The sequence below is a fragment of the Anabrus simplex genome, chromosome 2 (assembly GCF_040414725.1).
Source record: "Anabrus simplex isolate iqAnaSimp1 chromosome 2, ASM4041472v1, whole genome shotgun sequence".
Taxonomy (NCBI): domain Eukaryota; kingdom Metazoa; phylum Arthropoda; class Insecta; order Orthoptera; family Tettigoniidae; genus Anabrus; species Anabrus simplex.
This window is the reverse complement of record NC_090266.1, coordinates 1,158,166,728-1,158,191,936: the sequence shown is the minus strand read 5'-3', so window position 1 is coordinate 1,158,191,936 and position 25,209 is coordinate 1,158,166,728. Positions and strand designations below refer to the sequence as shown.

The following is a 25,209-nucleotide window of genomic DNA, read 5'->3' as shown; positions in this document are numbered from 1 at the left end:
GGGTAAACAGATTTAAAAAAAGAGAAAGAAGAAGAAGAAGAACTCGCTACTAATGATATTTTTATAACACGTTATCAATTATTTTCCACCTGAAAACGTGTTTCATTAATTTAAAACGTGAAGACAATACGTTTTCGTGTACAAGTGAAATGTCAAATTCCCTAGTGCAGGTATTATGTCAAAGCAGCCAACAGGGGGAGGCGAGAACAGCAAGTAGTTACAAACACGAGCTGCTGGATGGCGCTACTGGCGCTGTCTCGTCGGAAAGCTGAGGTATGTATTTTCGAGAGAATTTCCGCTAATATGCTTCTAGTAAGGAACATCAAGCGAGTTCCCCAGTGGCGCAATTGGTTAGCGCACGGTATTTATAGGACAGTAAACGAGAAATGCCGGGGTTGTGAGTTCGAGCCTCACCTGGGGAAAATTTTTAAAAAGTAAACTTTTTTTTGCGTAAAGCTAATGAACATGAATATATCCTTCGATATTGAAACGTCCGCCTCTATGCTGTAGTGGTTAGTGTGATAAGCTGCCACCCCCAGAGGCCCGGGTTCGATTCCTGGCTTTGAAACGAAATTTGGAAAGTGGTACGAGGGTTTGAACAGGGTCCACTCAGCCTCGGGAGGTCAACTGAGTAGAGGGAGTTCGATTACCACCTCAGCCAACCTCGAAGTAGCTTTCCATTGTTTCCCACTTCTCCTCCAGGCAAATGGTACCTAACTTAAGGACACGGCCGTTTCCTTCCCTCGTCCTTGTATATCCCTTCCAATCTTCCCATCCCCCCACCAGGCCCCTGTTCAATATATCAGGCGAAGCTACCAGGGCGAGGTATTGGTCCTCCTCCCCATTATTATCACCCGTCCCCCAAGTTTCCCGTTCTAGGACACCGATCTTGAGGCGGTAGACGTGGGATCCTCGCTGAGTCCGAGGGAAAACCAAACGGATTAAGAAAGAAGGAATAAAGAAAATATTGATAACGAAAAATGTATTTGGATCATTTCACAGAGAAGGGCACAGATTTTATCTTCTACACAAATCTACAGCCCGTGCACCGCTCCCACTCACTGTTACTGCACCGAGCAAGTGGCCGTGCGGTTAGGGTCGTTCAGCTGACAGATTGCATTCGGGAGACACTGCCGGCAGTGCTGAAGATGGTTTAACGTGGTTACCCATTTTCACACCAGGCAAATGCCGGGACTGTACCTTAATTAAAGCCACGGCCGCTTCCTTCCACTTCCTAGACCTTTCCGATCCCATTGTCGTCATAAGACATTATTTTCAAATTCTGAGCAATGTACAGACAAAACTCTTATTTTATATATAGATTACATTTCAGGCCTTCCCCTAAACTACCATTTCCCTCAGTGTGAATAACATTATTGATAGCCTAGATTATAGCGACCTATTCCCCGACCTTACATACCAATTTTCGTGAAGATACGACTACTAATAAAATAAATATTTGATAATTAAATTTTAGGCCTTACCCTAAACTACCATTTTTCTCAGCGTGTATAGCCTATATTATAGCGACTTATTTCCCATCTTTGTCTAGCGATTTTCATTAAGACACGACCACTAATAACATATATATTTGAGAATTAAATTTCAGGACTTCCCCTAAACTACCATTTCACTCGGCGTGATTAAAATAATTTATAGCCTGGATTGTAGCGGTCATCACCCGACTTTACATTCCGATTTTCATTAAATTCTCTTAAGCCGTTTTCTCGTGATGCGTGTACATACATACAGGCAGACAGACAGACAGACAGACAGACAGACAGAAATTACGGAAAAGTAAAAAATGCATTTTCTTGTTACTGTGGACATGACCGATACAGAAATACCATTCTTTTCAAATTCTGAGCAATGTACAGACATAACTCTTATTTTATATACAGGGTGTTAGGTGTATAAGTACAGATATTTCGCTAGTCGGTAGAGAAAAGTACATCTCACAACACATACTATGCACGTTTTACCTTGTCCTATTAGTTTCCCTATAAATGAGCCAAATATTTTAGGAGCTAATGTGTTTTGAATTGCCGTAGTAGGAAACGCTGGTTATGTCATACTGTCCTCGTGTCGTTGAGTCACGTGCTCAACTACAGTTGCAGAGTAAGGGAGTTGTTGAACCTGTTTGCTATCGCAGGCAAACGCATGTTGGTGTACTCCTCCCCTTGTCGCTGGGGAAGAGGGGTGATGGCCCACGTGCGGGCCATGCTGTACTCGTAAACCGGTCTAGCTTTCGTAATAATAATAATAATAATAATAATAATAATAATAATAATAATAATAATAATAATAATAATAATAAATACCGAGCTCGATAGCTGCAGTCGCTTAAATGCGGCCAGTATCCAGTATTCGAGAGATAGTAGTTTCAAACCCCACAGTCGGCAGCCCTGAAAATGGTTTTCCATAGTTTCCCATTGTCACACCAGGCAAATGCTGGCGCTCTACCTTAATTAAGGCCACGGCCGCTTCCTTCCCACTCCTAGCCCTTTCCTACCCTATCGTCGCCATAAGACCTATCTGTGTCGGTGCGACGTAAAGCAACTAGAATAATAATAATAATAATAATAATAATAATAATAATAATAATAATAATAATAATAATAATAGGTTTTGCGTCCCACTAACTACTTTTACGATTTTCGGAGACACCGAGGTGCCAGAATATTGCCTCACATGACGTTTTTTACATGCTACTAAATCTTTTTTTTTTTGCTAGGGACTTTACGTCGCACCGACACAGATAGGTCTTAATGCGACGATGGGATAGGAAAGGCCTAGGAGTTGGAAGGCTCCTACTAAATCTACTGATACCGAGCTCGATAACTGCAGTCGCTTAAGTGCGGCCAGTATCCACTATTCGCGAGATAGTGGGTTCGAACCCCACTGTCGGCAGCCCTGAAGATGGTTTTCCGTGGTTTCCCATTTTCACACCAGGCAAATGCTGGGGCTGTACCTTAATTAAGGCCACGACCGCTTCCTTCCCACTCCTAGCCCATCCCTGTCCCATCGTCGCCATAAGACCTATCTGTGTCGGTGCGATGTAAAGCAAGTTGCAACAAATCTACTGATGCGAGGCTGACGTACTTGAGCACCTTCAAATATCACCGGGCTGAGCCGTATCGAACCTAATACGTTTGAATGTCAAGACATTGTTAAATCTACGTATACCAATCAGATGAGGAAATGATTTTACGCAGTTCTTATGTAAGCAATCCGAGTGACGTTATATTCAGCAGTAGTGAGTAAACAAGTGAATGCGACACTGGATGTAGGCTCCACGCTACCTGCCCCACTGTCACTGTTCGCAAGTTGTTGCTGCCTGTCCCGCAGTCTTGGGTTAACATCACTGCAGCCAATTGATTACATAACGGAAACATTTACATGTGCCGAATTAGCTGATATTCACCTCGTTTACGGACAGCTGGAGAAACTGCACATGCGGCGAGGAAGCTGTACAGACGAAGATTTCCAAACTGCCGTATTTCCAATAGCCGAACGTTCGCCGATGTGTACCGAAGGCTCCGAGAATCAGGCTCGCTTCATTCTCAGATCGAGTGCCGTGGATTGCAACGCGATCCCTTGGATCTTCGGCGGGAAGAAGGATTTAAAAGAAAACTTGTCCAAGCGGGACCGACTATAGCCAAAAGAGCTTGGCAAGACAAGTAGTTACATCTAACTAGACTGCTCATCGTACATTCCGTGAACAGCCGTTGTACCCACAGCACTACCACGAAGTTCAGCATCTCACTGGGCAAGTAGCCGCATGGTTTGGGTCACGTAGTTATCAGCTTGCATTCGGGAAACAGGGGATTCGAACCCCACTGCCGGCAGCCCTGAACATGGTTTTCCGTGGTTTACCATTTTCACACCAGACAAATAGTGGGGCTCTATCTTAATTAAGGCCAAGGTTGCTTCTTTCGCATTCCTTTCCTATCCCATCGTCGCAGTAAGACGATGGGATAGGCAATTGTAAAAAAAAAAAAAAATGAGTATCTCCAAGAAGCGGATTACCTACCAAGAGCTGAATTCTGTACCTGATTCTTGTAACAATGTGAACGTAATGCAGACGTTCCGCACAGTGAGTTGGTTACAGATGAGGCATCCTTTACCAGTGGGGTGGAGTATAATTATTTTTCACAATGCCCCTACATGAGCGCAAGAAGACCCACATGCCATTCACCAAGGTTATTTCCAGCATAGGTTTTCTAAAAATATTAAGGCTGTAAATTCGGGAGATCTGCTTCTTGGACCATTGGAGCTGCCTGCGCAACTGACTGGCTCTAGTTATCTCCAATTTATGCAGTTGTCTCTGCCAGAGCCTCTGGACGACGTTCCACTACAGATACGAAAGCGGATGTCGCTCATGCACGACGGGGTACCTCCTCACCTCAGTATGTATGCTCGTCGATCACTAGAACGCCGTTTCCCCAATCGGTGGGTTTGTCGGTATAGTCTCGTCAGCTGCCAACCGAGATCACCCGAGTTCGATCCACTAGATTTTTTATTTCTGGGCGCACCTCAAAGACTTGGTGTACCAAGTGGAAATGCCGATGAATTTACTGTAAGACGACGTATTGGGGATGCCATCGTAACTGTGAGAGCTGACATGGAGGTGGGTGAGGGATTTATGCTGTCACCACATGGACGTCTGTCGTCGAGTTAACGGACGACATTTCGAGCACCTCCTATAAGGGAACAGAATGGTGACTTTGAGGTACATGTTCTAGTAATTTCGGAGCCGTGTTCAGAGTTAATTTTTTTTTGGCTATTTGTTTTACGTTGCACCGAGACAAATAGGTCTTATGGCGACGACGGGATAGAAAATGCCTAGGAATGGGAAGGAAGTGGGCGTGGCCAGCATTTGCCTGGTGTGAAAATGGGAAACCACGGAAAACCATCTTCAGGGCTGCCGATAGTGGGGTTCGAACCCACTATCTCCCGGATGCGAGCTCACAGCTACGCGCTGCTAACCTCACGGCCAACTCGCCCGGTAGAGTTATGATTAACAATTCGGATAAAAATTCGGAGTTCTTGACAGTTCACTATTTTCTTTTTCATGTAGTGTGACAAATTAAGAGCTACAAAGTTTGAGTGTGACTGATACCTTTTATTTTAATAATAATAATAATAATAATAATAATAATAATAATAATAATAATAATAATAATAATAATAACGATATTTGCTTACGTCCCACTACTTCTTACGGTTCTCGGAGACTCCGAGGTGCCGGAATCTTGCCCCACACGTATTCTTCAACGTGCCAGTAAGTCTATTGATAGGAATCACTCAATCACTACTGATCTGTATTTATGGCAGTCGCCCTGGTGGTAGATTCCCTATCTGTTGTTTTCCCAGCCTTTTTCTTAAATGATTGCAAGTAAATTGGAAATTTTTTGAACATCTCCCTTGCTAAGTTATTCCAATCCCTAACTCCCCTTCCTATAAACGAATATTTGCCCTAATTTGTCCTCTTGAATTCCAACTTTATCATCATATTGTGATCTTTCCTACTTTTAAAGACACCATCCAAACTTATTTGTCTACTGCTGTCCTCCCAAGCCATCTCTCCACTACCGAGCTCGTTAGCTGCAGTCGCTTAAGTGCGGCCAGTATCCAGTAATCGGGAGATAGTGGGTTCGAGCCCCACTGTCGGCAGCCCTGAAGATGATTTTCCATGGTTTCCCATTTTCACACCAGGCAAATGCCGGAGCTGTACCTTAAGGCCACGGCCGCTTCCTTCCACTTCCTGCGCCTTTCCTTTCCCATCGTCGCCATAAGGCATATCTGTGTCGGTGCGACGTAAAGCAAATAGCATCTCTCCACTGACAGCTCGGAACATACCACTTAGTCGAGCAGCTCGTCTCCTTTCTCCCAAGTCTTCCCAGCCCAAACTTTGCAACATTTTTGTAACGCTACTCTTTTGTCGGAAATCGCCCAAAACAAATCGAGCTGCTTTTCTTTCGATATTTTCCAGTTCCTGAATCAAGTTATCCTGATAAAGGTCCCATACACTGGAACCATACTCTAGTTGGGGTCTCACCAGAGACAAATATGCTCTCTCCCTTACATCCTTATCTGACGTATTTGAGAAGGTTAAAATACCGCCAGACTGAGCTAGGATTAAGCCTGCCAAGTAAGGGCCAGGATGCCAATGCTTGAACCGTCTGAGCCACTCAGCCCGTAAACTTGAATTTTGATGCGGTTAATAAGCCCTGCAAAAGCAGCAATCAGTTAATGATTTTTTATTCTACCATTATACATGATCTTTTCGTTAGGAAGGATGAACTGTAGGTACGTTAATTTATGTAGTTTAATAACATGTACATTATCCGGTTGAAACAAAACGTTCGATGTGCTTTAATAATTCACTTTCAATACTACCTATTTTTATATCCTATCTCAAGTTTTTTTTTGACGCAACGAAAGTTCTTTACGTATACGCCAGCATGATTTTGCCTTGTTCATTCTCCATTTATGCAATACAAAGCGGGATAGTAGCATATTCATGTCCTGGAGTACTTATCCTAACTCCACTCTCGAATAATTATAATACCACACAATCTTACAGACCCCGTACCGACACAGATGATCAGGCCATTTTCACACTCACTAGAGCATGGGACTGATAACCACAAATATCCCAATCCCCTAAAGGACCTAACAGCAACAGAGCCCACATTAACACAAGCTATTCGATACATCTCCATTAACCGAGATCGATGACCAAGGGAGTCTGAAGATCTTGAAAATGAAAATCCACAGCCTCTTTCCAGACATTCGACCTGGTCAGAAATGGAATGATTGAAGCCACATCTAGCTGCGAGGATAGGAAATGTGCCGGCTGCCGAAGCCTGTCGCACTCCTCTGGGGCAATGACCTGCACCCGGCGATTCGAAATTGTCCTTGGGCACTCACGGCACTGAACGTCGTACGCCATTTAATTTCATTAATGACCGACAGATGAAATTAAATGTTAATGAAGAGTGTTGCTGAAATGAAAGATGACAGGGAAAACCGGAGTACCCGGAGGAAGCTGTACCGCCTCCGCTTTGTCCAGCACAAATCTCACATGGAGTGACCGGGATTTGAACCGCGGTATCCAGCGGAGAGAGGCCGACGCGTTGCCGCCTGAGCCACGGAGGCTTCCTGAAGATCTTGAAATGGAATCAAAATGCTAAAAATTTATCGTGGACAGGCTGATCGTAAATAAACAAAATTGTTTTGGGAAGAATGTTATGTGACATATTATGAACCAGTAGCACCAGCCTTCAGCTGTTATCTTGGACAGGATGCACATACTCGTAAACAAAACCGGTTTGACAAGAATGGTGCGTAACTTGTCATGAACAAGTAGCACCAGCCTTCAGCTGTTATCTTGGACAGGCTGCCCAAACACATGAACAAAACCGGTTTAACAAGAGTGGTACGTAACTTGTCATGATCCAGTAGCACCAGCCTTCAGCTGTTATTGTGGACAGGCTACCCATATACATAAACAGAGCAAAGCTATCCTTTCATAACAGAGAGGTGTATTAACTACTCTAAAAACATCATATCCCTCTGCTCACGAAAGTAACTTCCGACGATTATTAAAAAATTGATATATATTGGTTCTACACATCATTCTCGATTGTTACAAGAAATATATGCACGTATACACCTAACACCCTGTATATAGATTACACTTCTGGCCTTCCCCTAAACTACCATTTCACTCGGTGTGAATAACATTGTTGATAGCCTAGATTATAGCGATCTATTCCCCGACGTTGCATACCAATTTTCGTGAAGATACGACCACTAATAAAATAAATATTTGACAATTCATTTTTAGGCCTTCCCTAAACTACCATTTCCTTGAGCGTGTATAGCCTATATTGTAGCGACTTATTTCCCATCTTTGCCTAGCGATTTTCATTAAGACACGACCACTAATAACATAAATATTTGAGAATTAATTTTCAGGACTTCCCCTAAGCTACCATTTCACTCAGTGTGATTAAAATAATTTATGGCCTAGATTGTAGCGGTTCATCACCCGACTTTACATTCCGATTTTCATTAAATTCTCCTCAGCCGTTTTCTCGTGATGCATGTACAGACAGACAGACAGACAGACAGACAGACAGACAGACAGACAGACAGACAGACAGACAGACAGACAGACAGACAGACAGACAGACAGACAGACAGACAGACAGACAGACGGAAATTACGGAAAAGTAAAAAATGCATTTTCTTGTTACTGTGGACATGACCGATACAGAAATACCATTCTTTTCAAATTCTGAGCAATGTACAGACAATACTCTTATTTTATATATATAGACAAGCTACTTTATATATATAGATAACTAGCAAGATACCCGTGCTTCGCTACGGTATTATACTGAAATTTATAATTGAATGCTTATTGTTTTATATATAATCCGCCGAAATTCGCGATCTGAATGGTTATCTGAGAGAATCCGCCAAGATTCGCGATCTGACTCGTTTTCTAATAGATTACGGCAAGTTTCCACCCATTTTTCAATCTTTCTTTCCAGCAATTGATTTCGTACTTCCCGGGCTAGGTCCAGGTATTCCACCCGGTCAGTTGAGTCCCTAAATCTTTGCCATATTTTCCTATAATAATTTTTAATATGGATCAAATCCTTGAGAAGATCCGGCGTGGTGCCCTCTTGGTTGCCTTGGCGGTACTGAACGCGCGGCTGGACTGAATTCTTAGTCATTACCCGTCCAGGACCCGTTTCCAGCGCGGTCTGCACATCTGACGACGGTCCAGAACATTATTATTATTATTATTATTATTATTATTATTATTATTATTATTATTATTATTATTATTATTATTATTATTATTATTATTATAGATGTTCTGGACCCCACAGCAAGATGCAAGACCGCTACTTGGCGGGTGACCAGCACCATTGTCGCGCGTAGGCAATTGTGCGGGATTTCTGGCGATACGAATGACATACTTCCGTGCATTATTGGCCTTATTATAGAGGTGAACAATTGGACGGTCAATCTCATTCCTATCGTTTATTTCAAATATGTTTAAATTTTTATTTATATGCCAGGAGAATCTACTGTAATCTAAGAACGTTCTCCGAAGGAAAAGATGGCTGTTGAAAACGAACCCAGGAAGGATTAAAAAAGATCGGTTTATGGTCAGAATAAGTACATCGAAAATATACAGCCTGTTTCCAGTCATTCGACAGGGTCAGGAATGGAATGAATATAGCCCCATCTAGCGGCGACAGTAGGAATTGTGCCGGCTGCCGAAGCACTCCTCTGGGGCAATGATCGATGAATGACAAATGAAATGAAATATTGGACAGTGTTGCTAGAATGAATGATGACAGGGAAAACCGAAGTATCCGGAGAAAAACCTGTCCCGCCTCCGTTTTGTCCAGCACAAATGTCACATGGAGTGACCGGGATTTGAACCACGGAACCCAGCTGTGAGAGGCCGGCGCGCTGCCGCCTGAGTAACGGAGGCTCCTTATAAGTACATTATGAACAGCAAAATCAATTGATCTCACCTCCTTGTACACCCCACCGCCGTTAAGTTTATTTACCCCCCCCCCCCAAAAAAAAAAATTAAAAGAAGGCGTGTTTTTAAAGGAGATTCCAAATCCCAATATTCACGTCTATTACCTTCAGTTTTGAGATAAAAGTATCCCCATAATAATAATTCACTTTTTGCACTTCCTTTCACATTTCCCCCCCCCCCCCTTTAAGTGAATTTTCCGGCAAAAAATACTTGTTTCTTTAATAGTAAAGGATCTTCTAAATAGCAATTATCACGACTCTAACTTCTTCAGTTTTTGATTTATGTGTCCTCATGAAAGGAATTCAACTCCTTTCCACTCCCGCCCCCCAAGATGGTTTCCCCCACAAAACGCGTATTTCTTTGTTTCTAAAGGAGATCAAAATACCAATTTTCACGTCCGTAACAACTTTAGTTTTTATTAAATGTATGTATTCTCATACAATTATTCAATTAATTTTTGAATTTTTTCATCCCCCCCCCCCTTCATTGGATTTTCCGAGAATACGCGTTTCTTTATTTTTAAAGGAGATTCGATATACAAATTTTCAGTTCTGTAATAAATTCAGTTTCTGAGATATATCTATCCTCATTAAAGGCATTCAACCCACTATTCACCCTCTTACACCCCTCCTATTGGGATTTACAGAAAACGAAAAAATACGTGTTCCTTTATTTTTAAAGGAGATTCGAAATACCAATGTTTACATCTGTAAACTTTTAAAGTTTTAAGATATAGGCCTAGACACACTCATTTTAAAACTTCAACCCCTTTTTCACCCCCCATTATTTGTATTTTCCAAAAACGAAAAAATACGTGTTTCCTTATTTTTAAAGTGGATCCCCAATACCAATTTTCAGGTCTGTAATATCTTCAGGTTCTGAAATATAAGTAGCCTCATTAAAGGCATTCAACCCATTTTTCACCCCTTTTCACCCCTCCTATTGGAATTTTCCGAAAACAAAAAAAAATACATGATTCTTAATTTTTAATGAAGATTCTAAATACCAATTTTTAGATCTGTAAACTGTTAAAGTTTTGAGATATAGATACACTCATTTTAAAAATTCATCCCCTTTTCACCCTCCCATTAATTGGATTTTCCAAAAACAAAAAATACGTGTTTCTTTATTTTTAAAAGAGATCAAAAGTACCAATTTTCAGGTCTGTAATATCTTCAGTTTCTGAGATATGAGTACCGGTATCCTGATTTAAGGCATTCAACCACTTTTTCACCCTTTTTCACCCCTCCTATTGGGATTTTCCGAAAACAAAAAAATACGTATTTCCTTATTTTTAAAGAAGATTCTAAATACCAATTTTTACATCTGTAAACTTTTAAAGTTTTGAGATATAGATGCACTCATTTTAAAATTTCACCCCCCTTTTTCACCCCCTTAGCGAAGGAATATCCAAAAATCCTCTCTTAGCGAGCACCTACGTCTTAATATAAATGTATCCCCAAAGTTTCATTTCTTTATGTCTAGCAGTTTTGGCTGGGCGATGATGAATCAGTCAGTCAGTCAGTCAGTCAGTCAGTCAGTCAGTCAGGACAAGTTATTTTATATATATAGATTAACTAGCAAGATACCCGTGCTTCGCTACGGTATTATACTGAAATTTATAATTGAATGCTTATTGTTTTAGATATATAATCCGCCGAAATTCGCGATCTGACTCGTTTTCTGCGAGAATCCTCCAAAATTCCCGATCTGACTCGTTTTCTATTATTTTACAGCACGTTTCCTCCCATTTTTCAATATTCCTTTCCAGCAATCGATTTCGTACTTCCCGGGCTAGGCTCAGGTATTCCTCCTGGTCAGTTGGGTCCGTAAATCTTTGCCATCTTTTCTTTTAATCATTTTTAATATGGATAAAATCCTTCAGGAGATCCGGCGTGGTGTCATATTGGGTGATTTGGCGGCACTGAACCCGCGGCCGGACTGCATTCTTAGTCATTACCCGTCCAGGAGCCGTTGCCAGCGGGGTCCGCACATTTGACGACGGTCCGGAACATCATTATTATTATTATTATTATTATTATTATTATTATTATTATTATTATTATTATTATTATGTGTTGCTGGAATGGCTGATGACAGGGAAAACCGGAGTATCCGGAGAAAAACCTGTCCCGCCTCCGTTTTGTCCAGCACGAATGTCACATGGAGTGACCGGGATTTTAACCACGGAACCCAGCTTTGAGAGGCCGGCGCGGTGCCGCCTGAGCAACGGAGGATCCTTATAAGTACATTAATAACAGTAAAATCAATTGGTCTCACCTCCTTCTACACCCCACCGCCGTTACGTTTATTTACCGCCACCCCCCCCCCCCAAAAAGAATTAAAAGAAGGCTTGTTTCTTTATGTTTAAGGGAGACTCCAAACACCAATGTTCACGTGTATTACCTTCAGTTTTGAGATATAAGTATCCCCATAAAAGTAATTTACTTTTTTCACTTCATTTCACACTACTCCCCCCCCCCCCCTAAGTGAACTTTCCCGAAAAAAATACTTGTTCCTTTAATAGTAAAGGATCTTCTAAATACCAATTATCACGACTCTAACTTCTTCATTTTGTGATTTATGTGTCCTCATGAAAGGAATTCAACTCCTTTACATTCCCGCCCTCAAAGATGGTTTCCCCACTAAAACGCCTTTTTCTTTGTTTTTAAAGGAGATCCAAATACGAATTTTCACATCTGTAATAACTTTCGTTTTTATTAGATGTATGTATTCGCATACAATTAAGCCAATTAATTTTTCAATTCTTTCACCCCACCCCCACCCCCGCTTCATTGGATTTTTTGAGAATACGTGTGCTTTTGCTTTTAAAGCAGATTGAAAATTTCAAATTTCACGTCTGTAAATTCTTCATTTTTGATATATCAGTAGCCTAATTAAAAGAATTCAACACCATTTTCAGTCAATTTTACCCCCCGCCTCCACCCGGGTGATATTTCCGAAAATTAAAAATACACGTTCCTTTATGTTTAATAGAGATAAAAAAAACATTTTTCACTTCTGTAACATGTTAAGTTTTTGAGATATACTGTAAAAATTCTCATTTCAAAATTTCACCCTTTTTGAGTTCCCCTTAAGGGGAGTTTCCAAAAACAAATCACCTATGTTTCTTTACATTTACAGGAGATTCCAAACACCCACTTTTTACGTCTGTAACATTTTACGTTTCCAAGATATTCTGTAGATATAGTCTTTCAAAAATTCACCCCAATTTGTCACTCCTGTTTAACCGCCATTAATTGGATTTTCCGAAAACAAAATATACGTGTTTCTTTATTTTTAAAGGAGATTCTAAATACCAATTTTCACATCTATAACCTTTAAAATTTTGAGATATAGATACACTCATTTTAAAATATTACCCCCTTTTCAACCCTCCCTTAATTGGATTTTAAAGAAACAAAAAAATACGTGTTTCTTTATTTTTAAAGGAGATCCCAAACACCGATTTCCAGGTCTGTAATATCTTCAGTTTCTTAGATATAAGTAGCCTCATTAAAGGCATTCTACCCTTTTTCCACCCCTTTTCACTCCTCCTATTGCGATTTTCAGAAAACCAAAAAATACGTGTTTCTTTATTTTTAATGAAGATTCTAAATACCAGTTTTTACATCTACAAACTTTAAAAGTTTGGAGATAGAGATTCACTCATTTTAAAAATTCACCCCCTTTTCACCCTCCCATTAATTGGATCTTCCAAAAACAAAAAAATACGTGTTTCTTTATTTTTAAAAGAGATCAAAAGTACCAATTTTCAGGTCTGTAATACCTTCAGTTTCTGAGATATAAGTACCGGTATCCTGATTAAAGGCATTCAACCCCTTTTTCACCCTTTTTCATCCTTTCTATTGGGATTTCCTGAAAACAAAAAAATACGTATTTCCTTAATTTTAAAGAAGATTCTAAATACCAATTTTTACATTTGTAAACTTTTAAAGTTTTGAGATATAGATTCACTCATTTTAAAATTTCACCCCCCTTTTCACCCCCTTACCGACGGAATATCCAAAAATCCTCTCTTAGCGAGCACCTACATCTTAATATGAATGTATCCCCAAAATTTCATTTCATTATGTCCAGTAGTTTTGGTTTGGCGATGATGAATCAGTCAGTCAGTCAGTCAGTCAGTCAGTCAGTCAGGACAAGCTACTTTATATATATAGATTTGTCAAAACAGTTGAACGAATGTTACACTGTACACTTGGTTTTCAAGGGAAGACCTGTCATAAAACTCTTCAAACCCCTAATATGAATCCAAAGCATTCTAAACTTTCAATATACTAAAATATTCAACTCTTAAGATAATTGACATCATGTGGTCTTCTATGATGAGACGATAATGAACAATTTATCAATCCTCTGATCGGATCACAATCTGGACAATAACAATGTATTACAAAAACGACCTAATGAATATTTTTTCTTGTTTCTGGTCGACGACCTCGGTCCGTTCACATTTCTCTGATAGTAGATATGTAGCATTCTGAAGCTTGTGAGCATGTGGTGAATATAACTCCTGAGATATGATGTAGAAAGACATTATTTCCATTCCAATGCTTTTTGGTAATATGTTACCCTCATGCGTGTTCTACAACTGAGGTGACCGCTACTTGGGTCGTTACAGCACAGTAAAACGTGTTACCATAAGAATCAATAGTTGGGAGGCAATAGATCATCAGAACGTAGACCTGCCCGTGGCGGAAAGGTCGCTTTTGGCGTGCTCCGCCAGCAGAACTCAAGGAAACATGGCATCTGCAACGACTTAATCGGACTCGGGCCACCACTATTGATAATATGAAAGGATTCGCATCTCGCCCTAAATTTAAAGTTAGCAAACATTCGGTTACATTTGTCTATCCTTCGGTTGATAAGTCCAATGTAACTTAAAAGCTCGTCTGTCTGTCTGTCGAACACACAGGTTATACTACAATATACCTGTAAAAAAAAAGAAACAAACAAAGAATGACATGTTTCGTTCTCAAAAGAACATCTTCAGATTCTATCAAGTCACCCTCAAATATCTGGAAATAATATTTATGTTTATCTCTTTTTAATATTTCATTCACCGGGCGAGTTGGCCGTGCGCGTAGAGGCGCGCGGCTGTGAGCTTGCATCCGGGAGATAGTAGGTTCGAATCCCACTATCGGCAGCCCTGAAGATGGTTTTCCGTGGTTTCCCATTTTCACACCAGGCAAATGCTGGGGCTGTACCTTAATTAAGGCCACGGCCGCTTCCTTCCAACTCCTAGGCCTTTCCTATCCCATCGTCGCCATAAGACCTATCTGTGTCGGTGCGACGTAAAGCCCATAGCAAAAAAAAAGTCATTCTTAATCTGCTTACCCTCCAGGGTTAGTTTTTCCCTCGGGCTCAGCGAGGGATCCGACCTCTACAGCCTCAAGGCCAGTGTCCTGGAGCGTGAGACATTGGATCGTACCTCGCCCAAGTGGCCTCACCTGCTATGCTGAACAGGGGCCTTGGTGGGGGACGGGAAGATTGGAAGGGATAGACAAGAAAGAGGGAAGGAAGTGGCCGTGGCCTTAAGTTAGGTACCATCGCGGCATTGGCCTGGAGGAGAAGTGAGAAATCACGAAAAACCACTTCCAGGATGGCTGAGGTGGGAATTGAATCCACCTGTACTCATTTGACCTCCCGAGGCTGAGTGGACCCCGTTCCAGCCCTCGTAACACTTTTCAAATTTCGTGGCAGAGTCGGAAATCGAACCCGGTCTTCCGGGGGTGGCAGCTAATCACACTAACCACTACACCACAGAGGCGGTCTCTTTTTAATATTTAGGAACTTAAATTCTAGAACTTATATTAATAATGTCCGCTACGTGGGTCGTTACCGCAGAGTAAAACGTCTTACCATATGATTCAATAGTTCTAGAACTTAAGTTCCTAAATATTAAACAGAGATAAACATAAATGATATTTATAATTATTTGAGTGTGACTTGATGGAATCTGATGATATTCTTTTTAAAAACGCAAGTTGCTTTACGTCGCACCGACACAGATAGGTGTTGTGGCGACGATGGGACAGGAAAGAGCTAGGAGTAGGAAGGAAGCAACATTGTCCTTAATTAAGGTACAGCCCTAGCATTTGCCTGGTGGGAAAATGAGAAACCACGGAAAACCATCTTCAGGACTGCTGACAGTGGGGTTCGCACCCACTATCTCCCGGATGTAAGCTCACAGCTGCGTGGCATAAACCGCGCGGTCACTTGCTCGATATATTGTTATTGTTATTATTATTATTATTATTATTATTATTATTATTATTATTATTATTATTATTATATGTACCGTATGTCTAAAACTTAGTACAGATGGATGTATGAGGCATGATTTTTCGTCCGGATGCCCTTCCTCACGCCAATCTTAGTTGAGGAAGTAGTAAAGATGAAATGAATAATGGTTATTGAAATTGGGCAATTTTTTTATCTCTTAATTTTCTATAAGGCTGCCGATTTGCTCAGAGCAGAACCTTCTTTCCAGAATAACAATTATATAAATGCTATTTGCTTTACGTCCTTCTAACTACCTTTACTGTTTCCGGAGACGCCGAATTGCAGGAATTTTTTTCCTCAGGATTTCCTTTACAGGCCAGTAAATTTACGAACACGAGGCTGACGTATTTGGGCACTTTCAAATACCGCCGGACTAAGGCAGGGTCGAAACTTCCAAGCTGGGCTCTACCATCTGAGCTATCAGCCCGGCCCCAGGATAAAATATTACTATTATTAAAAATGCATTGCAGCTGGGAGTTATTCGGGTGACAGTGTCTACTTATAGTAGCACAGCAACGAACTTACATTGAAATTTGTTGTGCGACACACCCCGGGCGTAGAGCTAACCAATCTACCCCATCACGTGCCGAGGTTAACAATGGTGGAAGCCTTTACCTTCCACTCCTCCAAGGGCCTTCATGGCCTGTACGGAGGTGACTTTGCTTTGCTTTTATGACACACCGACACAGATAGGTCTTCTTCTACAGTAAGAATGAAAATGTAATCGGCCCAATTCCAGTGAATAACGTGTTGCGAAAAACTAATTATAATGAACTCTTTCAAAAGTGAAACTCTAATATTGATAACGATCGATTATTGTACAAGACTTTCTCTTGAACATTCGAGAATTTCTTCTGAAGACGCGGTGCAAAGTTCTCTGCGAAACGTAAGGGATTTCACCTTATTTTATTGACACGACATGAGCCCAAAAGCCCGACAAGTAAGGGCCGTGAAAGCATCAATGTTAACTTCGACTGCTGTTGAATATTAGGCCTTAATTCAGATTAGAACTATCATGGTAAAACTAGTCACGAGCCACAGACCTCACAGACAGTACCATTTATTTATAGAAAACCAGTAATTATCATTATTCAAAATGGAAGCGGCCCAATTCCGGTGAATAAAGTGTTGCAAAAAGGTAATTATCATGAATATGTCTTTCAATAAACGAAACTCAAATACTGATAAGGATCGACTTATTCGCATCAGTTCACAGAGCATCTTTGGCGACCTACGGTAACGACTAATGTGACGCCACTGACTATTTCAACACACACTATTTATACACAACCGCAGCATCTTTGGCGACCAAGGCCTGCGGTAACGACTAATGTGACGTCACTGACGGTACACTTTCTACTTCAACACACTCTATTTACACGCATCTACAGCCGCAGCAACTTTGGCGACCAAGGCCTGCGGTAGCGACTAATGTGACGTCACTCATTTTGTCGCGTTACACTAATTGTCGTATGACCCCTCGCCATAAGAGATATTCATGCCAAAATAATGTTCACTATGCAGGATTATAATTTGCCGTTTTTACATTTTATATGCGTTTGCCTCACTGGCTTGTTGCATTAGTGCCAATTGAACAAACTGTAATTACTTTATACCATGAGAAATATATAGAGCTGTATGATAGGCACGATCCCGTAAAATTAAGGGACGCCTGGTCACCCTATAATAGGGGAATAACGAGCGGGGTACTTTCACCGTAGGTTTTCTCATCGAGCCAGAAGGTGCTGTTATACAACAGTCTACCAAGCCTCCTGATATGCACAGAGCAAGTGACCCTATAGCAATACTTTCACCTCATTGATCATAGAAAGTGTGTGCATAAGGAATGGCGTCACTAATGTCCCTCATACCTCAGTCACCAAGGATAAGACTGAGAGAGAGAAATGAACGTTAAAAACTTTACCTAGCGCATAGCAGGAGTCACATTACGTAACAACAAGCAACTACATGAAACAACATATTGTTGTTGTTTGGGACATCAGTCAATAGACTAGTTCGATGCAGCTGTCATTGCCACCCTATCCTGTGCTAATATTATTTCTACGTAACTACTACTTTCTACATCTACTATAACCAGTTTTTCATGTTCATACCTTGGACGGTAAATGGATTTAATTAATTAGTTAATTAATTAAAAATTAGATAGCACCAGACTGAGCCGAGAGCCCGCCAACTTCGGCTAAGAAGGCCAGAGAGAGAGAGAGAGAGAGAGAGATATTGAGGGCGTGAATACCCAGCAGGAGGGGGGATTTACCTACAACATATAGTGCATGACCTGGGAGTATGGTTGTCAGAGTTTGTGCCGTGAACTTCAGAACATCATCTCCTTGGAATTTCATTTAAAAATGAGTGAGTACAGGTGAGTACGCCTGGGTGAGGAACTGGTCCTTCTTCATAGTTGTATCCCAGACCAAATGTCTCATGCTCCAGAACACTGTCCTTGAGATGGTAGAGGCGGGATCCCTCGCTGAGTATCGGGGAAAAAGCAACACTGGGGGGTAAAAAAAAAATGATATGGCGTATTGCTTTTAGTGCCGGGAGTGTCCGAGGACATGTTCGGCTCGCCAGGTGCAGGTCTTTCGATTTGACACCCGTAGGCGACCTGCGCGTCATGATGAGGATGAAATGATGATGAAGACGACACATACACCCAGCCCCCATGCCGGCGAAATTAACCAATTAAGGTTAAAATTCCCGACCCTGCCGGGAATCGAACCAGGGACCCCTGTGACCAAAGGCCAGCACGCTAACCATTTAGCCATGGAGCCGGACCCTGAGGGGGTAAACGGGTTAAGTAAACAATAAATTAATAATAATTGTTGCAACACAGATACCTGTCATGTTCCACTTAAAATAACAAGGTGATGTATCGTAACTGCCCTACTGTATGAGTATAGAGCTGTATTAACAATGGAAAGGCACTGAAAATTGCGGAAAGACTTGTTACGTGAGTTGGAGTACTTGTCCCGATTTTGAAAATACTTTGATATTTGAACTTGTATGCAGTTGAACTTTTAGACCAGCTGTATGCATTCCTGCCGTTCCATTTAAGAATATGGAGTTAGTATCAATATCTCGGTTATTAATCACCCCATGAGACTAGGTAGCACGTTATTTTACAAGACCCTGTATACCATTTACGAATATGAAAACAGAATGTCGATATCTTTAATGGTTTAGTAGTTATTTCCCTGTAGCATCTTAGGTGAATAACCCTGTATATATACACTGACTGACAGAGCAAATGCAACACCAAGGAGGAGTGGTTCGAAAGGGATGAAAGTTGGGGAAAAAACAGAGACGGCACGGAAGAATAATTGATGTTTATTTCAAACCGATATGCAGGTTACACAATGCGCACGGCATCGAATCAGTAGGCTGTAGGACCACCGCGAGCGGCGATGCACGCAGAAACACGTCGAGGTACAGAGTCAATAAGAGTGCGGATGGTGTCCTGAGGGCTGGTTCTCCATTCTCTGTCAACCATTTGCCACAGTTGCTCGTCCGTACGAGGCTGGGGCAGAGTTTGCAAACGGCGTCCAATGAGATCCCACACGTGTTCGATTGGTGAGAGATCCGGAGAGTACGCTGGCCACGGAAGCATCTGTACACCTCGTAGAGCCTGTTGGGAGATGCGAGCAGTGTGTGGGCGGGCATTATCCTGCTGAAACAGAGCATTGGGCAGCCCCTGAAGGTACGGGAGTGCCACCGGCCGCAGCACATGCTGCACGTAGCGGTGGGCATTTAACGTGCCTTGAATACGCACTAGAGGTGACGTGGAATCATACGCAATAGCGCCCCAAACCATGATGCCGCGTTGTCTAGCGGTAGGGCGCTCCACAGTTACTGCCGGATTTGACCTTTCTCCACGCCGACGCCACACTCGTCTGCGGTGACTATCACTGACAGAACAGAAGCGTGACTCATCGGAGAACACGACGTTCCGCCATTCCCTCATCCAAGTCGCTCTAGCCCGGCACCATGCCAGGCGTGCACGTCTATGCTGTGGAGTCAGTGGTAGTCTTCTGAGCGGACGCCGGGAGTGCAGGCCTCCTTCAACCAATCGACGGGAAATTGTTCTGGTCGATATTGGAACAGCCAGGGTGTCTTGCACATGCTGAAGAATGGCGGTTGACGTGGCGTGCGGGGCTGCCACCGCTTGGCGGCGGATGCGCCGATCCTCGCGTGCTGACGTCACTCGGGCTGCGCCTGGACCCCTCGCACGTGCCACATGTCCCTGCGCCAACCATCTTCGCCACAGGCGCTGCACCGTGGACACATTCCTATGGGTATCGGCTGCGATTTGACGAAGCGACCAACCTGCCCTTCTCAGCCCGATCACCATACCCCTCGTAAAGTCGTCTGTCTGCTGGAAATGCCTCCGTTGACGGCGGCCTGGCATTCTTAGCTATACACGTGTCCTGTGGCACACGACAACACGTTCTACAATGACTGTCGACTGAGAAATCACGGTACGAAGTGGGCCATTCGCCAACGCCGTGTCCCATTTATCGTTCGCTACGTGCGCAGCACAGCGGCGCATTTCACATCATGAGCATACCTCAGTCTACCCTGCAATTGGCATAAAGTTCTGACCACTCCTTCTTGGTGTTGCATTTGCTCTGTCAGTCAGTGTATATAACTATAGATCCTTGACATACCAAACAACCATCTGGATATTACAAGCGACATTCGTTATGCATTAGGATCCAATGAAACAAATTTGCCGGGCTGAGTAACTCAGACGGTTGAGGCGTTGGCCTTCTGATCCCAACTAGGCAGGTTTGATCCTCAATCAGTCCGGTGGTATTTGAAGGTGCTCAAATACGTCAGCTCCGTCTCCGTAGATTTACTGGCACATAAAAGACCTCCTGGGAGACTAAATTCCGGCACCTTGGCATCTCTGAAAACCCTTAAAAGTAGTTAGTGGGACGTAATGCCAATAGCAGTTATTATTATTATTATTATTATTATTATTATTATTATTATTATTATTATTATTATTATTATTATTATTATTATTATTATTATTATTATTATTATTATTATTAAACGAATTTGAACATATATCAAATTTTGCACTTTAAGCTAACATTCTCTTAATTATAAGTATATATATCCAATTTATTTTATCTTTCTATGAGATGTAATTTACATTCCTGTAACATTCTCACACAATACATTTCAAGGAGACCCAGTTGTGCAGTATGTATGTTGTATGTTGGGTATTCAGCCCGAAGGCTGGTTTGATTCTCCACAGCTGTACCAACCGCTGTCATAAATAGCCTAGGCGTCACTGAAAAGACGTACTAGGGAAATAAGGAGTGAGGTAGTATCCCGTTGCTTTCCTCACCGAGCCAGAAGTTGCTATTACATACCATCTGCCAAGCCCATTGAAATGCATGCACCAGGCGACCCTATGAGCGATATTTTCACACCATTCATAACAGGGACTGGCTGCATAAGGAATGATATTACTAGCATCACTCATACCTCAGTCACTTTCACATTGTCAAAGCCAAGGATGAGACTGAGATAGGTCAATGAAAGCAACAAATGTATAGCACTGTAAACACCACATCTCGCCAGCAAAGGCATCTCAATTGTATATACATCTATTTTTACATTTTACCTTTCGATGCTTCAAAAATACACGTAATATCATTACATATCCCCTTCCTGTGTGCTCGAAATAATATACAATTTTATACAATGCATTTCAAGAATTCGCAAATATATTCCGCCAATTTTTACACATTGCACATTAATAAACCAAAGTTTTTACTCTTATGTAGCACCAGTACGTTGATTCAGTTTTTCAATGTAGTTACCATTATATCCTCCTCTATTATTATTCGTACAGCTTCTTACAGTAGCATTAGAAGAACCGAATCCTTACCCGGAAATCCTGCAAAGCATTAACGATAACCAACACGTTCAAAAATGTAAATGTACTCAGTGTGTTCGTACATAGTAATGGTTACAGTGCGCCTCTGTGGTGTAGCGGTTTGCGTGATTAGCTGCCATCCCCGGAGGCCCGGGTTCGATTTCCGGCACTGCCACGAAATTTGAAAAGTGGTACGAGGTCTGGAACGGGGTTCACTTAGCCTCGGGAGGTCAACTGAATGGAGGGGATTCGATTCCCAACTTAGCCATCAACAAAGTAGCTTTCCGTGGCTTCGCCCTTCTTCTCCGGTATGGTACCTAACTTAAGGCCACGGTCGCTTCCTTCCAGTCTTCCCATCCCCCACAAGGCCCCTGTTCAGCATAGCAGGTGAGTACGCCTGGGTGAGGAACTGGTCCTTCTTCATATTTGTATCCCAGACCAAATGTCTCACGCTCCAGAACACTGTCCTTTAGATGGTAGAGGCGGGATCCCTCGCTGAGTCTCGGGGAAAAAGCAACCCTGGGGAGTAAACGGATAAAATAAATAATAAATAATTAATAACTATAATTAATAACTGTTGCAACACAGATACCCGGCATGTTCCTTTTAAAATAATGTGATGTATCGTAACTACCCTCCTTTATGAGCAAAAATCGTTTATACATCTCTGCGAGGGCAGTACATCTTACCCATTAATGTTACTAATGGGATATTTCACCTGCAGTACGAAGATCAGGAGATGCACTATCTTCAGGGCAGCCGATAGTGGGATTCGAACTCACCATTTTCTTCTTCGACTTTCATTTAAATATTATAATCATTGAAGAATGGGTTCGCGAGTATAGAGCTGTATTAATTATACAGAGAAAGATAAATATCCTGGATAAAAGATATACTTTTAGGTATTATGCGTGGATAATTTTACTAGATTTAAAGTGAAATACATTTTATGGTTCTGCCCATAATACTGTATATTATTACTGGCACTTCTGCACTCTCGTAATTAATTAAAAATCCCTCTGTCATCAGCAGCTATAAGAGATTATCTAGGGAGACAGAAACCTACAAAGGAGCACTGTTGCGATATTACAACCAATGTTCAGTAAGCTGATGAGTATATTTACTTTAAACAATTAAAATCCAGGGAAACTGAGGATAGAAAATAGATAATATACGTACAAAGCAACGGTTATTTGAAAGCTAAGACGTAGTAGTGAAAGAGTGTATTAAAAATACTCCAGATTATGAGCTTTTGAAAGAAGACTTTATCCCTATTTAATGCCTCAGAATTCTAAAGTTCTGCAAATATTCAGTCTACAGAGAACATTTCTGCCTGTTGCTATTTCGTGATGAATGCATTATTTTTACATCAGTCTCTTAACACAGTCCAGATTAAAGTGAAGCTCGAAAGTTCCGTGGTATGGGTGGTGCTAAGTAATGCAAGGACGTTCGGAACGCGTCTACATGTAGGGTCGGACGTCCTGCAATAGCAGTCTCTGCCCCAATGAGAAAAGCAGTGGTGAACTAATGCACTCTTCTTCATGTCTTTTACACTTTATAATGGTACCGCCATCAGTCTTTACTGTTTCCCTACAACACAACAGCTTTCTTGAGGATCCAGTCAGCCTTAGCGTTGAAGACTTGAAAGAAAAACATACAGAAATTATGTGTTACAAGTCAGCTTTTTCGCGTATTTTCTGTTTTCTTCTCTATTAATATTCTCCGCATTCTTAAATGTGAAAAAAACGAATTTAATTATTTATAAAATATGTATTCATCAATGTCAGCATCAAATATTTTTCATGGCTTTAATCCATTTTCCCCATGCCCGGCTCCTTGGATGAATGGTCAACGTTGAGACCTTTGATTCCGAGGGTCTCGTGTTCGATTCCCGGCCGAATCGGGGGTTTTAATCACGTCTGATTAATTGTTCTGGCTCAGGGATTGGGTGTTTGTGCATGTCCCTACACTCCCCTTTTGATATTCGCACAACACACCACAATGCTAACCACCACAATGTTAACCACCACAGAAGAACGTAATAGTGAATACGTCCATTGGTATAGGGTTGGCAACAGTAAGGGGTATCCGGCCGTAGAACAGGGCCATGTTCACATGTGCGACACGCACTCGCGACACCACAGGTGTGGGAAAAGCGGTAGAACAAGGAAAAGAAGAATCTCTTTTCCCCGCAATTCAAAATTCTCTTCTACGTAGAACTGATGGGACGAAGATGTCATCTAAATCACCTTGAAAGAGTTTAAATCTTCTTCTTATTCTTCTTCATCACTCCTTCTGCCTCTCGGCATCAGACCTTACAGCTTCCGGACTTGTTGGAGCTTTTCTTTCAGGGAGCCTACCCTTCGCATTTGAATGTTATCCTAACCACAAGGCAGTGAATGTTGGTTTTTTCGCCTCCTCAGCCATTGGACATGGTTGTCTGACATTTGCGGTCAACGAGATTTTCGGTCACTGAGACATACTTGTGCCAACTCATAGAAATTCCCCAGCTGTCACAGGTGATTTACTGTCACTCCAGCAGGGGAGTGCGCCTCATTAGCTTAATCTCGGGGTATCCGCTAACCTGCCTGGGTACCTGCTCGCTCGCATCGAGAGCAATATTCATCTCTCCCGTGACTTTAGAGAAAAAATGTCTTAAAATTTACGCATCGTTGAAACACGTTTAAAATGGGCACTTTTTGCGTTCAACCTGCTATAACATTCCAATCTTACATGACCTAAAGTGATAGGAAACGAGAATAACGATGGTGTTATTGAATTTTCTGTAAGCCTAATGCTTATTTCCTAAACAACCTCCAAACTTGTAACGAGTGCAATTTCGCTTAACTTATTATTCTTCTACGCTCGACCCAGTGCACTCCGTCGCTATACGAACTGTCTGCCTTCAAGCCTGTCACTCCACTGCTTGCACTGTTTCTTTGCTCTACGCGAGCTCTGTGACGTCACATGCTTCTAGCATGTTCTCCAGCTCGCCTCGCTTCTGTATATATACGGCCTGCTTTTGCTTGTGCGATGTTCAGGTGTGAGTGAAATGTTGTGATAGGCAGTGGAAGCTCTGGCAGTGTACACGGCTGGACCGTGTGCATTTCAGTTTTAATTCTCTTTTCTCTACGTACTGGGTGAGCAGACTTTTTTTTTCAGTTTTTACATCCATTCAATTTTGCTCTCATTCTTTTCATTTGGGCTTACGTGTTGCTTGGAGTTCGAACTTTGGTCCCTTCAGGACACTACGAGTTTAACGCTGTGTTAAACTGAAAACTTTGAACTTGTGGTGCGATTGTGATGGAGGAAGTGATCAGGACAAGCGACGTTTGGTCAGCTCTAACCTTAACCTGTCATGTGTGAACTTTAGCCTTACACTGATATGAAGAGCGGATTTGGCAGCCTGATC

The 25,209-nt window shown here is 41.8% G+C and overlaps 1 non-coding gene across 1 annotated transcript; it reads left to right on the top strand.

Annotated features, from left to right (window-relative positions):
* The first annotated feature begins 332 nt into the window (after positions 1 to 332).
* TRNAI-UAU (transfer RNA isoleucine (anticodon UAU)) lies at positions 333 to 422 on the top strand. The gene is given in 2 exon segments: positions 333 to 370; positions 387 to 422. It is a non-coding gene; the product is annotated as a tRNA-Ile (tRNA).
* Positions 423 to 25,209: the final 24,787 nt, after the last annotated feature.